Raw genomic sequence first — 12580 nt, 5'->3', positions numbered from 1 at the left:
CCTTACTATATACCACCGTATAAGTATTAAAGGAATAACAGTAACTTGTCCAAGGACTTTGGAGTCACTGTGAAGGCATGTTGGGGCTTACTTATACTAAATTTAGTGCAGAATTAATATTATTATGTTAGTGAAATACACATTTGATTATAATTATGTGAATGGATCTGTGAAAACTGGTCTTATCGCCAAAGACAGGAAGTTTGATTTTATTCAGACAAACACAAAATGCTTTATATGAATGCACTATCTAATTTCACTATCACAGTGCACCAGAGTAAAGAATGGTTTTGCTGGCTGCTTTTTTCAGGCCCAGTGGCGAGCCGTGCGAGTGGTCTGGGGTCCTGATGGAGCCGTGGCCGACCAGTAAATGGCTCTGTGTGTGGCTGTACAGTTCTGTGGTATTGGACAATGATGACCTGTGCTGTACGTTTCCTGTAATTTTAGCCAGTTTTGAGTCCTGAATAATAACTTGGCCTAATTCATCCCATCACATTCCTTTTTAATCTTTACACACCATCTTGTCCGCCTTCCTACCGCACTTTTTGAAGCATGCATACATACAACCTTGGCTAAAAAAAACTATCTAAAATGGTGGGAAACTTAGCTGTTGAATACTTCTTCAGTGGATGATCTGGAAAGTATGAGATCATTGTAAAATGTGGGCATGCATAGCTACAACTACAACACTATGAATATTTAAACTGGCATTTTCAATACTTTTAAACGGGCTTTAAGACCGGTTTTCCCAGAGTCAGTCACATAAGCATGCTATATATAGCCCACATGTGTATGGTAGATAACCCTGAGCTCCGATCCATTGAAATGATACGCGTACACATCTTACAGCATGATAAAATGGGGGTCACAAAGGCAGGTTTTTTTGGCCAAAAATATCACAGCCTCACTTCATGCTTGGTACCTTGGTAAGGTATAATATTACTGTTAATATTATTGTTGGTAAGGTATAATATTACTGTTAAGGTATAATATTAATATTATTGTATCATTCAATGCAGGGCATTGATGGGCTCATTATAATTGACAATGTAGCTATAAAACAATATATTTGCCTTGCACTATTAACATCTTACTGTGCTCATGATACCATAATGGAAATGCACAGTAGGGACATAACGCTTCTTATTGTTTTACTGTGATTTAATATCGTGCACTTCTCCAACTTGTTTCAGTACTTTTGTTGATGTGCTATGGTCCCTACTCTAGTTGATTTTTCTGTGTACTTGTTTGCTAACTTTTTTGTAAATAATTATTATGACAGGTAAACCCACGTATACCACATCTGAAATGGTACCACGCACCCCAATTATCGTCTGAAAAGTGAAGTATCCATTATGCTTTGTTGTCAGCTTTGTTCAACCCGTTACACAGCATTTCGAATCAGGAACTGTTTGAAAAGCACCTCTGCAATGCATGCATACTGAAAGAAATGGTGCCAAGCGCCCCGATTATATCACTTATTGTCTGAAAAGTGAAGTATCGGCTATGTTAGATCCATTAGACAGCAGTACGAATCATGAACTATTTGAAAAGCACCTCCGCTATCAAAATAGCCACTATGACAATACAGACAATTTCCGTAACGAAGGGAAGCCATCACATGCTATCACCAAATCGACGCTTTTCACTGTCAGCAAAGATGAATGGGACACAAAGGAGGACACTGGTAAGTCCATGAAGAATGCATTGTACATACTGCGGTATGCCAAAAGGCACCAGTCAGGCTGAAGCGCTTAGCCGTTATCGAGTTACGCTTGTCTGAAGGCATCAGTCAGTCAGTTACTCAGTCAGTCAGTCAGTTACTCAGTCAGTCAGTCACTAGAAAATTCCATTAGATAAATTATTTTTAAAATTTTGTAGTAACTTGTTGAAAGCACTTCGGGTCAATCTGAAAGCTTGTTTGGGCTTAGTTTTACCTAACCAATACTGCCTAATCATCATCAGGAGAAATTGAGGCTGTTTTTTGAGTGATAATATTTTGTGGGTCATGTCTACTCCTTTGTGGTCCCTACTATACAGTTACTATCGTACTGTATGATAACATATCTGCAAAAACCCAACAAAGTCACACATTTTTGAATTTGAATTCCTGTTTATTAAATATTCATAATCTACTTAGCCAAGTGTACCCTCTGGCAAAGTTTCAACCTCACATGCCAAAGTAGCAACAACAGAAAAATTGATTTGTACAGCAAGTATAGGTAGGGAAAATAAATTACAGGCGCTTACTAAAACAGTTGTATCTTACAAAACAGAGCTGAAATTTTCACTATCTTGTTTGCCATGAGCAGGGAATCAATTAGTGGGTAAGTTTGTCCTATCACTTTTCTTCACTGCACACAAAGGGGAAATTTGTGAAGAAAAACTGATTGCATATGATTGCTTTGACGTGACATAAACACAATAATGATCATAACTCGCGTATCCCTGGGTCTACTGCAATGAAACTAAGATATTCCAACTCCTCTTGAGTGGGTGAATAAGGTGATCTAATTGGTACTGCATCTATTCTTGCAGTTCGCACAAGTGCTAGTATTGATGCATCTACACCATACTAAGCAAAGTCCTGGGTATCTACTCGGACTAACAATAAAAACCTGAATACCAGCATTTTCAATATCGATAAGGTTTCTCTGTGGCTTCTTTACCACCATTCTTGGCAACAGCTTCTAGTTTATGAGGAAGACCATGACCTGTAGCAGCTGTTACACAGCTATGCGCACCGTTAACTGCATTCCAGCTGCACATGAGATCAGACCCTCATTCACGAGGTTCTGGCTATGCCAGATTAGACTATGCTAGTCACACATGCAACAGTGTTACCCTATTGACTGTAGTAGGCTAGTTGTCACCCTCAACTTGACACTGCAACTTGTAAGGTAGATGAATTTTCCTCTACTTGATGAAACGTTCACATTGCTGGTATGTAGCTACAAATAAGAACCTCCTCAAATTTAAGGCTAATCATTTAGTATACCGTAATTTTTTTTGTAAAATAATTTTCGTATACAAAATTTGTACAAAGATTTCTTGAATGAAATTTTTATACAAGATCAAACTACTCTAATAGAGCAGTCATTTACATAAATAATACAAAAATATGTTTACATGAAAAATTTTATCATCAAAAAGTTTTTTTTGGTGCGAAAATAAAGCAAATTACGGTATTGTATGTAGTTGACAAACTATGTACATTTTGCTGACAAAAGTTTTACTCAAACTTTCTACTGAATTTACATATTTCCAGCTTACATAAACAAACAACATGATAGATTGAGCTAAACAGGTATGTGGATCACGTAAGAAATGTTACCACATGCACATTATTCATAATAACAGAGTGATTACAAGATTCTTGGACTTGGTTATCAGTGTATCAGATGCTTCTTGTGAGCTTACGTAACACGTTAGCCCAACAAGGGACAGTTGACTTAGAGCTGTGGGACAGTAGGCTTAGAACTGACAATCTGTTAGTTCTAAGCCAACTAACAGATTGTCAAAGAGTTCTACATAGTGATGATAATACAGGTAATTTGTAATGGAACTTGTGAATTGTATTTACTGTCTTACCTGCTGCAGTTGGATAAAGACTAATAAATGACGAAATTGATTTGATACTGTCATGGCCGGCCAAGGAGACATTGATTTACTAGCTGTACCTATTGTGGTTTTAACATATTTACAGAATTTAATTCATTACAAATATAATTATAGAAATTATTTAATTAAGGTAGCCACAGATTATAGGAAAGTAAAAAAGTACAGTAGTATAGTAGCCAATATATGTTTGAAATAGGATTAGTATAGTCTGATAATACACTGCACTATACTAGTGATTTAATCTCTAATATATGACTGTCTTAAATGTATTCAATAAGCTTGTTATAGTAAAGTCCTAATCTATTAATATATGCTGTACTATTTTATTCCAATACTAACATAATAAGACTGTTATAGACCTTATTATTCTGAGCTTTTTTCACAGTGTTTAATCATACAGTTTGGCTAAATTGGCAGGATAGGACAATACAGCAGCTTCCAGTAGTCATCAAGCAATACACCCCACAATTACAATTCTCTGTACTCTCGTAGTGGCAATTATAACTGAAAAGAGAAGCAGACCTCATTGCTAGGATACATGCAGCATCTTCTGACATATGTACAGTAGGATCTCGGTTATCCAAACTTCGATTATCTGAAGAGTAGCGGTGACAGTTCTATTAGGGTATTTTGTCACAACAGGTGAATGTTTTATATAGAGTATTTTGTCACAGGTATATATATGTTCTATCAGTGTCCTTTACAAGAGTTGATACCCAGGACTATGTTAGTGACACATGTGACAGTGTTAGTATATGAATGTAGACTGTGGTGGGCTAGTTGTCACCCTCAAAATCACTGTGTGTGAATGACATTTTCATTTGATTTATGTAAATGACTGCTGTATTAGAGTAGTTTAATCTTGTATAAACTTTTTCATGAAAGAAATTTTCATACAAATTTTGCATGCGAAAATTATTTTACAACAAACAAAAAAGAGCAAATTACGGTAATGGAAAGCCCCATCAAACACATTAATATTGATATTGGATACCTGCTATCATTGGTGATTATAGATACCTAATCAGCTATCTGGTGAACTAAAACAGCTGTAGTTGTAAGTCAAATCTATCTTTCGACACTGCTCAATAAAATCTGTCCCTGGCAGTGATGGTATAAAACAACAATATGTCATCTAGCCTACTCTGAATTACTTGTCAATTCTTTCGTATAGCAATGAAGAGAGCATTAGAGGAGAAAGACAAGCATAAGAAAGGTACGTTAATCACATAATGTGTATTCATATCTGCTTGACTATTATCTACAGGTACTGAAGAGGATGAGACTTCTATAGCAGAAGGATTTGGATCTAGAACACTATTATATTTACTGAAACTTCAAGTTCAGCTCGTAACTAAATTTTGATGTGGTAGTGAACTTATGATATTTGTGTTCACAACCTTCTACCAGTCTGATGGTTTATGTCAATTATTGTTCAGCAATTCTTTAAACGTGACAGTTAATACAGTGCAATTTTATGTGATTTACTGTTTGTCTGTTTTCTAGTGGCTTGTTGAGTCAGTTGTTGCAAGTCAATAACGTTCAGCAGCTACTACTTTACATAGAGGTCTACATTCTGGAACAATCTTCTGAGTCAATGTCTCTATCTCATGATTGTCCATACTACTATATCATCGAGATTGTTGATGGTTTACTACTAAGTACACCTCACAGGTGTCTTCACAGTTTTCTGTTGTCATCATCTTCATCATCCAAAAGTAGCTCTGTAGGCACTTATAATTATCCATAAAATTGAAAAGGCAACATAATTGGTAAACCAGATCACTGCACTGTTCAAAAACTTAATGGATGCAACCTCAAAAGTTTGACGGATACTAGCATGATATACCGTATTAGCAGAAATTTTGGCGAGCTGATTATTTGGAAATTCCTTGATAATTATTGCATTTGGCCAAAATTTAATTTGGCAAAATGTACTATGAGTAAATGTGCGTGACAGCAAGCTTTTCAGTGACATGAATTCAAGCTGGAGTTACACGTGGTGAAAAAGTATGTACGTGGCTACCGGCTGTGGTATAGTGGCTAAAATCAGGGGAAAGAAAACTGAAGATCGGAGTCGATAATTTCGAGGGCCACTCATCTTTCCAGGAAGAGAAAAGTTTTCAATTAGCAATAACTGTGCCTTGGTTGGACCTCACTGGCTATGGTACTACCACTGCACAGGGCAATGAAGCATGCTGCAGAAATCTTGTGTGGAATATTATGCCCAATCAAGTTGCTTCTTTTCTCAGTGATGGCTACTGCACATGGATCAAATAGTTTACTTCCATTTCACTGCAATTTCTTATATTTAAGAGTCGCAACGTGTACTAAATTAAGTGGCTAGCCCTCCCATAGAGGCTGAACAGACGGAGCCATTGAAAAGAAATCTAGACTTGCCATACAAACCAGCAGCCAAGAAGAAAATGACAATAGCAAAAGTGGACACAACTTTGATTTTCAGCAGGTCTCAAAATGTGTGCAATTCTATTGCTTACTTATCACAAATGGTGAAATTTTAATTTGGTGATTTTGTAACCATTCGCCAAATTTAATTCCACGCTAAAATTTCTGCTATAGTAATAACAATCGTGATGAGGAATCCTAGTAGTATAACACTACAACATGTAAGGTACAAGATGGAAGTGACTGTAGAGCAGAAAGTGGACATGTGAAGTGCAATATCTCAAAGGTAACGGATTGATTTTACCATGGCTGTGTCTAAAAGTGGTATTGCTAGACAATGACTTGAAGAGTTAGTTTAAGAGTTGTTCAATCAGGAGGGTGTAAAAAAAGTATTTACCACTTGAAATTGTAGGAAGGTTGGCCTATCTGAGGATAATTTCACACATTAATTTGCTGGGAATGTGTAATATTTTTGGTATGCTCTTGTAAAGGGGATATATCTATAACATATAGCTTTAGGTCATGCACTAATTTATATAGTGTTGTATACAATCACTGGACTGGACTACTGGACTCAGTTTTTTTTGTTTGTTTTTCATTTTAGCACATATTTGGGCAACTGGTTGTAGCTATTGCTACATTGAATGTAAAATATGCAGGTGAATCTGTCTACTTGGCACTGTCTGTTATCTTAGAATTGTGTGCAATTCTCTCTCTCTTGGCATAATGTCTATTGTACGACTACCATTTGTCTTATCATGAAGTACAAACCATATAGTACATGTGTATGTAGTAACCATGCAAGTTATAGTCATGGAGTCAGCTAAATTAAGTGGTGACAGTTAACTGCCTTGCTATTCAATAGCTGATAAAAAGGTTCTATAGTTTAGCATGACGGCAATAACAAGTGAAATCACATGCACAAGATTTCAACCGATCAAATTGATTCATTTTGAACTTTAAACTATAATTACCGCATGTGACTTCTGTTTTAGATTTGTTGACATGCAAGAACAATTAGAACCTCTGCACGTAGCTGAAGCTGGGCAATGTTGACAAGTCTGGCATGATCTACATGAGACTAACATAAGTTGCCCAAATATTTGGTTAAAAAAGGGAAAATACCTGAGTCCAGTAGTCCAGTCTACCAGTCCAGTCCACTAGTCCAGTCCAGTGATTGTATACAACCTTTATATAGATGGTGTTATGTATTTTCACGGCTATACACTTTTATAATTTGAGTAACAAACCTCCTCTTTAGGTCAAGTATCAAACCTCCTCTCATATGTTATCTACAAAGCTACACTTAGAAATATTCATGTTACAAGAATGCAGGAAATGACCAGCAATGTATTAACAAAAATAATAACTAGAAACTAATAAATAACATAGCTAGAAGACATCAACTCTCAAGGTTACACAATTCAGTGACCTTTACAAGAGTTGATACCTAGGAATATGTTAGTGACATGTGACAGTGTTATTATATGACTGTTGACTGTGGTGGGCTAGTTGTCAGCCTCAAGATCACTCTGTGTGTAAATGACTCTGATGGTGAACACTAGGACCATATCACATAATGCATGGAGATATTGCAAATACAATACATGACACTATCTGCTCTGCTTCCAACTTCTTTGCCTCCATACAACTGAGGAGGTTTTGGTAAGTGCGGGGCCTCAACTGCCATAGGAGACCTGTATCACATGATTCTATAGTTGGTAAAGAACTATGATGATTTTGTGTAGTTACACTGCGATAGATTGTTTAATAATGTAATTTATATTTAATACCCAGGGGCAGATCCAGGGGGGGGGGGGGGGGGGGGGCTTTGGGGCTTAAGGCCCCCCCCCCCCCCCCCCCCCCCCTTCATATTTAGGCTTTACTTGATCAATATGCTGAGTATTATAATGAAATTTTGTCTTAGCATAATTATATGATCAGCCCCCCCTTTTATAAGTCCTAGATCCGCCCCTGATACCATACCTGTTTCACTGCCCATACAAAAGTCTCAATAGTAGCAGTGAAATTTATCCTGTATTTCACTAGTAGCAGTGAAAAACACGGTGAAAAAAAAGGGATATAAGATGGTATTTCCAGTGGCTTATTGAATACAAAAAAGCTTGGTATAACCTGTATTATACTAACAATGCCACATGAGGCTTTAGTTAATGTGTTAAACATACTGAAACCATATATGTGATAGTATAGTGTGGGCATTATATCAGATATAAGCTATTTCAAGTATTTTGGTAATTAAACTGAAACCACATATGTAATAGTATAGTATGCATTATATACTAAAACTATAACATGAGTATAATACAGGATTTATATTAAAGCTTATTTGTATTCAATAAGCCACTGGAAATACCATCTTATATCCCACCTTTTTCACAGTGAAAGTTGTAATTGCAATTTCATTGGCTAGAATTTATGTTAACAATGTAGTGTTGACGCGTGTTTAGTACATAGTGACAAATTGTGTACATAGCAACACTAATGCACAACATGCGTATATGAGTCAAATTTACCATTTCCAATACAACACTCGTGGTATTTATCCCAAATTTCACTGCTACCCATGCTATTACTAGTACAAAAATAATGATGTCCAGCAGAGCAAATTGCGTACGTAGCAATACTAATGTACAGCATGCGTATATGAGTGAAATTTACCATTTCCAATACAACACTCGTGGTATTTATCCCAAATTTCACTGCTACCCATGCTATTACTAGTACAAAAATAATAATGATGTCCAGCAGAGACACACCAGGACACGTGTGATCTGTGGTGGCTGCAAATGCAGGGTTTTGTAGTGGTGTTGCCTTCTTGTACAATTACAACAAATTACCACTAGTAGGTCTCAACAAACACAATACAGACGGATTTGCTCTGTTGCTTCCTTGTGGGCAGCTACTTCTTTACTAGGTGGCTGCTTCTAATTCCGGCATGGTTTATTGACTTCTATACCCTCCCAAGATGAATCACAATACCCCATGGACTATCAGTATTCAGAGTCATACCAGTAGCTATTTCCTCCTGATTATGACCAGGGCTGCCAATCATCGTGCAAGTCCTGCACTATGCAAGCTTATACATGACCACGTACAATGTATGATTCTGAGGAATTTATTTATGTTAAGTGTTTAAATCAGTTTACTATCTCCAGAAAATCAGCTACTGAATTGCTCATGTAGTGTATGGATTGCAGGTGCAGAAAAGAAGATAAAAATTTCTATGACTCACGCTAAGTGGCAAAGTCCTTAGACAAGTACATGCTCCACAAAGGTTTGTCCGGATTACTCCGCATTTTGATGAGCTGTCATCAAGATGGCTAGTAGTCTATATATAACAGATTTGTTTACTGCTTAGTGGTGCAGTTCTTTATACTTAAAGTGTACCTTTAAAAAACCAGGTAAAAATATTTTAGCCATAACAGCAGTACGTGTGTATTTGTATGGCTTCTTGTTGCAGTTCATTTTATAGCACAGGTAAATAGAGAGACTTTTGATTTGAGCATCTAGATTACTGTTACAGTAATATAGCAATCACTAACTGTTCTGCTCGAAAACTTTGATTTATTGTTATTTTCTAAGTACAGTTTCATATCCTGATACTTATTTGTTGTATCGATATATTGCCATATTGATATGTATTGCAGATCCCTAAAAGTAAGTTTATTTCACACATCAACATACAAAAAAAAACAAAAAAGGTTAAAGATGAGTTAAAAGACAATTTAGACAAGAAAATAGGAAACATAAATAATAATATGATCAAAGTTAAAGATGATTTAGGCAAGAAGCTAGGAGATATTACAGAAGAAGTAATTATGATGATGATTAAATATGGGTAAAGGGCAAACCTGTAATTTTCAGTGCGTGAGCAAAATTACGTAATTTATTAAAACTGCCATATTGGAGCACCACTACTACTTTACAACAACACTCGTGGAACAATGACTTAGGATGTCTGAAGCAGCAGATATTACTTTATTGTCGTATGCAAGTAGTTTGTCGGATGAAGCGAAGTCTTGTTACTTACAGAAGATCGGAATAATTGGTGGAATCGATCCCTTCTGTACCGGTACACTTGGATATCTCGAACGAAGTGATGATTACCCTCCTGTGGACGCTTGTGACTTGCTGTCGTATTTGGTGCTTAGGACTAGTTTTATAACAACAGAACAGTTTGTAGCAAGAAAGGGACTAAGGCATACAATCAATTCGTGTGTGGCTGAAGTTGTCACCTGGAAGGCTGTTGGAAAATTTGTTACAACTGGAACGGTAAGGAATAATCCACAAATTGAGTGTAACTTGTTAGTTTGTTTGCAGGTATTTCACTCCCAACGATTGAGTGACACTCTGATAATAGAGCAAGATGGACAAGTCTGTTGTGCCCACTGCAACTGCATGACAGGGCTTGGTGAAGTATGCACTCAGTAGCTGCTGTGCTGTTCTACTTGGAAGCAGTTAATAGAATTGAAGGAGGGAGAACCTGTGCTGACAGCCAGTGTGCTTGGATATTGCCATCCCCATTGAAATCAGCACAGTATCTACCAATTCAGGACATCGATTTTACTTCTGCATGAGGTAAAAAGTGAAAAGTAGATGACATAATTGATGGGTGTGATAGTCCTAAGGAAGTACAGAAAAGCTTGCTGTGCTATCAGTTGTCCCAGAGCATTCTGATACATTTGTGCTAAAAACATCATTGTCAACTTCAAATGGTACAACTGACACACATACATTGTTTAAGGCACAGTATACTTGTACTATACGATCAGTGGCTGGGATTTCTTCGCCCACTCTCTTTGTTACAAATCTATTGGAATAATAACACGCAGTATAGAATACTTTTGGCGAACACAACCAATAACACTCTCCACGTGAATTCTAACATTGGCTATCTTCCTAGTGCTTTCTACCTCTGCCGCTGACAACTGCTGCTTTCTCTTTGTGAAAGCAAGGATGTGAAGTTGTGCGTGCATCATAACCACTGACTCAGCAATGTCACATCCTTTATCAGCCAAGACTATATCTCCTGGTAATAATTTTTTTTAAATGCCACAGTGTTCAGTAAGATGCTTGTCACTCACTCGACCTCCCCAACATTCTGACACAAATGAAACGTCACTTCATAAGTCAGAGTATGTTACATTTGAATATCACCGTTTGCTTGATGTATGTAAAAATGTTTCACTTACTGTTTGGAAGCAGTTAATAGAATTGAAGGAGGGAGAACCTGTACTGAAGGCCAGTGTGCTTGGATATTTGCCATCCCCTTGTAGTTGGACCATGTACTAGGACGTGCTGATAAATTGGATGGCCGGTCTATGAATATTTCAAAGCAGTCTATTATTACAGCCACCTTCTTTCCAAATGATGCTTGAAAACACATAGGCATGGTCTTTTGAAGGGCATCTCGGTCTGGCCAGATTATCAGGTCTTGCAATCGTAAGTCCATTTGTTTCAGCCATTTCATAAAAATCCTTGATGCAGTAGCTGGTAAAATTCTAAACTGATAAGCCAGAAATTCCAGAGAAGGATTGATTGAACCATTGTTATCATTGAGGTTGAGATTGTGGTGCTCCAATATGGCAGATTTAATACACGATGAAAACTCTCTATACCCAACATGATACAAAAGTAAATCTAGTGAATAATTATCTAACAGCGATGTGATCAATATTAGAACAAAGGCCATCATTGGTGTAGCACTTGTAATCAGAGTAGTCGTCGCTGTTGTGAAAACCAAACTCTGACAACTTTCATCCAAAGACTAACTAAACTTTTTTTCAGGAAATTCTTGATATATTGTATACAATAATTTAAAATAGTAGTGTAAGGTCATGCTGATGTTAGAATATCTGAAAAATCCACTAATTACAGTATACCACGACTGTATCGGTATTTGCTAATACAACCTTATCCCTCGGGGCTTCATCACTCAGGATTTCAGGTGTGTATATCGGCAAATTTCTCACTGTCATGTATTTGTTTGTGCGTATGTTTGGGTTTTTATATGAGTGGATAATCTTGTACATGTATATATAGGATGCATCAGTACTATACTCAGCAAACCAGAGATTGCCATCGAAGGAAAAGAAGTGTAGGTGCTTAGCTACTTTTGTCTATTGTAAACAAATGTTTACTCTATTATGTAGCATCATTTCTCCAAGTGCTGAGATTACATTTGGATTGAATGGTAAACTGTAATGTTACACTTCATTTATTAGTAGCATTTTGATACATAGTAAAGTACTATTTCCATCACAAGTTAGAGCTGTCTCTGTCAAAAGCAGTATGGCAAGACTACAGATACGGCCCGTCATCTTGGAACAAGACACTAATGATATTGGATGCTATTTCCCGGAAGATGATGGCTATGAGATTTATTAAATTTATAAGAGTAGGCTATATGTACTAGATAAAGCACTGCCGCGAGTGCTATACGGGAAATATAGTACGAAAAGAGTGGGCGAGAGACAAATATAGCACTCGGCTTCGTCTCGTGCTATATTTCGTCTCGAGACCACTCCTTGAG

At 36.9% G+C, this 12580-nt stretch overlaps 1 non-coding gene across 1 annotated transcript; it reads right to left on the bottom strand.

The window, feature by feature from the left end:
• Positions 1 to 5663: 5663 nt before the first annotated feature.
• On the bottom strand, positions 5664 to 5809 carry LOC136246151 (U4 spliceosomal RNA). Its single transcript, XR_010696272.1, has one exon. It is a non-coding gene; the product is annotated as a U4 spliceosomal RNA (small nuclear RNA).
• Positions 5810 to 12580: the final 6771 nt, after the last annotated feature.

Source organism: Dysidea avara, chromosome 15 (assembly GCF_963678975.1).
Source record: "Dysidea avara chromosome 15, odDysAvar1.4, whole genome shotgun sequence".
Classification (NCBI taxonomy): domain Eukaryota; kingdom Metazoa; phylum Porifera; class Demospongiae; order Dictyoceratida; family Dysideidae; genus Dysidea; species Dysidea avara.
Note: the sequence above shows the minus strand (reverse complement) of the source record. Positions and strands in the feature narration are given on the sequence as shown.